General features: G+C 42.5%; 2 pseudogenes; both read left to right on the forward strand.

The window, feature by feature from the left end:
* The window catches only part of LOC101654728, a 4838-nt pseudogene extending 2874 nt beyond the window's left edge, over window positions 1–1964 (forward strand).
* LOC105978931 lies at window positions 530–1555 on the forward strand (annotated as a pseudogene).
* Window positions 1965–5429: the final 3465 nt, after the last annotated feature.

Raw genomic sequence — 5429 nt, forward strand, 5'->3', positions numbered from 1 at the left:
TTCAAGCCTTTAAGACCCCAGACGCTATACTTTTTGATAGCCGGGCACCATCAGCTTTCTTCACCACATTTGCTTATGCACCCATTTGTCTTGCTTTTAAAAATGAAGATGCAAGATCAGAAGGGAGGAAAAATTCCAAGTGAAGAGAGAAAAATGAATGATAGCTTGGAAGATGTATTTGATCAGACAACACATGAAGAATATGAATCCTGCTTGGCAGATAATTTCCCTCAAGTAGCAGGTAATGCGGAAGAATTGCCAACTACCCCACAGAAACCAAACAGCAATGGTGATAAATATGATAAAATCAAGCAGAAAGCTTTTGTGGAGCCATATTTTAAGGATGATGAAAGGGATACTAGCATACAAAATGTTCCTCATATTGAGGTAGTTTGGAGAAAGGAAGATCTAAAGAAACTACTTGTACACACATGTAAAGAATGTGAATTTAGGCTCTCTGCTCTTCCTTGTGGGACAGACAGCCGCCTCTCCCGTTCCCATGCAGTCCCAGCCGCAACCCAGAGACATGATGGTGAAGGTCAGAGTGAATGGATTTGGCCGCATTGGGCGCCTGGTCACCAGGGCTGCTTTCAATTCTGGAAAAGTGGAAATTGTTGCCATCAATGACCCCTTCATTGATCTGAACTACATGGTCTACATGTTCCAGTATGATTCCACTCACGGCAAGTTCAATGGCACTGTCAAGGCTGAGAATGGGAAGTTTAACGTCAATGGGAAGGCCATCTCCATCTTCCAGGAGCCAGATCCCACCAACATCAAGTGATCTGAGGCCGGTGCTGAGTATGTCGTAGAGTCCACTGGTGTCTTCACCACCGTAGAAAAGGCTGGGGCTCACTTGAAGGGCGGTGCCAAAAGGGTGATCATCTCTGCCCCTTCTGCTGATGCCCCCATGTTTCTGATTGGTGTGAACCACGAGAAGTATGACAACTCCCTCAAGATTGTCAGCAATGCCTCCTGCACCACCGACTACTTAGCTCCCCTGGCCAAGGTCATCTATGACAATTTTGGCATCGTGGAAGTACTCATGACCACAGTCGATGCCATCACTGCCACCCAGAAGACTGTGGATGGCCCCTCTGGGAAACTCTGGTGTGATGGCAGTGGGGTTGCTCAGAATATCATCCCCACATCTACTGGCACTGCCAAGGTTGTGGGCCAGGTTATCCCGGAGCTGAATGGGAAACTGACTGGCATGGCCTTCCGTGTCCCCATCCCCAATGTGTCCATCGTGGATCTCATCTGCCATCTGGAGAAAGCTGCCAAGTACGATGACATCAAGAAGGTGGTGAAGCAGGTGGCTGATGGTCCTCTAAATGGCATCCTGGGCTACACTGAGGACCAGGTTGTCTCCTGTGACTTCAACAGTGACCCCCACTCTTCCACTTTTGATGCTGGGGCTGGCATTGTCAAGCTCATTTCCTGGTATGACAATGAATTTGGCTACAGCCACAGAGTGGTGGATCTTATGGTCCACATGACCTCCAAGGAGTAAGAGCCCCCCTGGACCACCAGCCCCAGCAACAGCACTAGAGGAAGAGAGGCCCTCAGCTGCTGGGGAGTCTTTGCCTAATTCAATCCCCCAACACAGTGAGAATATTCCATCCAGACTCGCTGAAGGAAGGGGAGGGGCTTAGAGAACTCGACCTTGTCATGTACCATCAATAAAGTACACTATACCCCCCCCAAAAAAAAGAATGTGAATTTAATATGCAGATATGCCAGCCGAAGAAAGAGAAAAGAAGTTATCCACCTGCTCAAGACTCTGATTCCGCTATATTCCACCCAACACACCAGAGAATTTTTGGGAAATTGGCTTTCCTTCTACTCAGATTTGTATGGAGCGAGGTTACATTAAGGAAGAATGTACTCCCTGTCCTCGTCCAAAAAGACGGCAGCCGTACACTGCAATGTTTTCTCCAAAGGGCAAGGAGCAGAAGACATAGATGTTCAGGCAAAATCAGGATAGAGGACTTTTTTCTTTTTAGTTATTTATAGTTAAAGTTAGTATTAAACACTGATTTTTTTAATCTCTGTAAACTGATTTAACAATCAATTTTGTATTGAAAAATGTTTATAAATGACATTTACCAACCACACAAACAATTATTTAAAATGTGGATGCGTTGATGCTGTATTTTCTTGCTTTTTGCACCTTTAAAACAGTAAGGTGCTTTCATTTTGCACTCTAAACTTGTTTATTTACTTTGGTAATACCCAATTACAGTTTTGAAAATATGAAAAAAATAATTAGATAATTTCAATGTAGTGTGTTCAGTACTAAAGTAAAGGTAGAATGAATAACAGAGTCATCCAAAGATAAACACACAACAAAGAGGCCTTGTGGTCCACTGCCACTTAGTGGATTCTGATCTGCTGCGCAAGGCTTCTTTCAAGTATTGAAATGTAAAGATGTTACTTTGAGAATTAAAGTTTGCTTGAACCAAGCCATGATATTTTCCATTGCCTGATATGTAGGAAAGTTGGATATTGAGTAAGGAAAGCTGAAGAAGAACCAATGCATTTGAATTATGATTATGGAAAAGAATATTGAAAGTATCATGGACTGCTACAAGGACAAACCGATCTGTCCAGGAAGAAGTAAGCCCAGGGTGCTCCTTAGAGGTAAGGATGGCAAGACTTCCTCTGTAATACTTTAAATGTATTATTAGGAGAGGCTAAAGGGAATGTATTTATTTACTACTTGAATAAAAATGAAGGCTATACTATATGTCTAAAAAAGTGAAAGGAAAACTAACCTGCCGTATAAAGATCTCAACATGCTGGATTGGTACAATGCCTGCCACAGTGGATTCAAACTTAAAAACAATTGTAAGGATGATGCATGACCCTGTGGTTTTACGTTCTGTTCTGCTTGATTTGCTGTCACTTGGAACTGACTCCACAGCTCCTAACAGCAACAACAACAACAACAACAATATGTTGTATAAAGTGAATGGGGAAGACGTACATGAAGAACTGGCAGGATGTTGAAGAAAATATGGGTCTTCGATTATCACCAACTACATCCTGAAGAAACTCATGTGGGCTGTCAGAACACACAGACGTTCCTCATAGACATGTTGCTGTTACTCTTGTTAACTGCTCTCAAGAGACTTGTAGCCCATGGTGACCCCACAGAGAACAGAAGGAAATCCTACAGAGCCCTGCTCCGATTCCGAGATCTTTTAGACATCAGACTACTGTGACCCAAAGGATCTTCACTAGCCAGTCTTTAAAGAGCTGCCATTCCTTTACACCTACTTCATCTAAGCCTCAAAACTGTACTGAGAGCTGCTCAGGCTTAAAGCAACATGTAAGTTTCCACCGGAAAACAGGGGTGGTTGTGCATGAAGCACCAGGCCAGGGGATTGAACCTGAGTCTCATACATGCAAGGTAACAGTTCTAGCACTAAACTGTCAGTGGCCCCTCACACACATAATCACCATGAGTCAGTATTATCTTGACAAGAGGTTTATTACATCATGGAAGGATCATGATAGCCTATCAGGATGATAGTGGAGTGCTACATAGTAGTGGTATAGAGTCAAAAGAGAAAAACTCTAGCAACCAGAAGAATAGCTAGAAAGTGTATTAGACAGGAAGAGCTTTAACAGACTGCACTAACAAAATCCTAGAACGTGGAGGTTACTCCTATTGAGGCAGATCCCTGGCCAACTGTCATCGTACCTTAAAAAAAGACCATCTGCAACATTTAGTCCGTAAGGTTGCTTCTCACTCAACTGCCATCGAGTTCATGCTGACTCAAGACAACCCTATGGGACAAGGCAGAACTGCCCCAATGACTTTACAAGACTATTTACTACAATAGTAAACTCCATTGTTCTCTCAAAGAAGAAGAAGCTGGGGGCTTCAAACTGCTGACTTCGTGGATCCTGGCGCATCCCTTAACCACTATGACACCAGAGCTCCTTGCTGTTTTGTCGTTAGGTGCTCTTGAGTTGGTTCTGACCTATCCTGACTCTATGGGCAAAGAGAACAGAACAGTGCATGGTCCTGCGTCAGCCTCACCATTGTTCCCATGACTAAGCCCATCGTGCCAATACATTTCATTAGGGACTTCCTCTTTTTAGCTGCCACTCCACCTCACCAAGAGTGATGTTCTTCTCCAGGGACTGACCTCCCCTGACAATACGCCCAAAGAATGTAAAAGGAGGTCTGGTCACCATTGCCTCTAAGAAGCACTCTGAGCTTACTTCTTCCAAGGCAGATTGGCTTGTTCTTTTAGGAGTCAACGGTACTTGCAATATCCTTCACCAGGCACCACAATTCAAATGCATCGATTCTTCTTCAGTCTTCCGTTTTCAATGTCCATCTTTCACATGTGTACGAGGGAATGAAGAATGCCATGGCTCGGGTTAGGGGTGCCTTGTTTCTCAGAGAAATATCCTTGCTTTTCATTCCGTACAAGAAGTCTTGTGAAGCAGATTTACCTAATTCAACATGACTTTTTTTCTTTTTACTACTGCTTCCATGAGTATAGATTGTGGATCCAAGTAAGACAAAATCATTGACAACTTCAACTTTTTTTTCCATTTATTATTATGCTACCTATTAGTCCATTTGGGAGAAGTATGGTCTTCACATTGAGTTGTAATCCATGTGTAAGACCTCAATCTTTGACCTTTAGTAGCAAGTGCTTCAGGTTCTCCTAGTTTTCAGCAAACCAAGTTGTGTCATCTGAATATTGCAGATTGCTAATGAGCCTTCCTCCAATCCTAATGCCACCCACATCCTTTTCATATAATCTAGTTTCACAGATTATAAGCTCAGCACGCAGATTGAACACGTATGGTGAGAGGGTACAGCCCACAGGCACACATTTCCTGATTGTAAACCAAGCAGTATCCCCTTTTTGTGTTCATACAAACATTGATCCATGTACAAGTTCCTCATGAGCACAATGAAGTGTTCTGGAAGTCCCCTTTTTTGTTTCAAGGTTACTCACTTTATTATGGTCTGCACAATTAAATGTTTTTTGCATACTCAATAAAATACAAGTAGATATATTTCTGGTGGTCTCTGCTTTGAGTCAAAATGCATCTGACATCAGCAATGATGTCCTTTGTTCCAGCCTTTTCTGAATCTGGCCAGAACTACTGGCAGTTTCCTGTCAATATACTGCTGTAATATTGTTGGATGGTCTTAAGCAAAATTTTACTTGCATGCAACGTAATTCCTCTTGATTGTTTTATTTCTGGCATAATGTATCACATGGTTTCTGATTCAAAATGGCTAATACCTGTCCATTTCAGCTCACTAATACCTAAGATATTGATTTTATGTCTTTTATTTCATTTTTGACCCATCCAATTTTCCTACATTCATACGTCACACATTGCAAGTTCTTATCATTGTAGCTGTTTCTTCTTACCGTGAGTCATGCCCC

Source organism: Echinops telfairi, unplaced genomic scaffold (assembly GCF_000313985.2).
Source record: "Echinops telfairi isolate 266 unplaced genomic scaffold, ASM31398v2 ScPeMD7_7468;HRSCAF=8506_1, whole genome shotgun sequence".
NCBI classification, from domain to species: domain Eukaryota; kingdom Metazoa; phylum Chordata; class Mammalia; order Afrosoricida; family Tenrecidae; genus Echinops; species Echinops telfairi.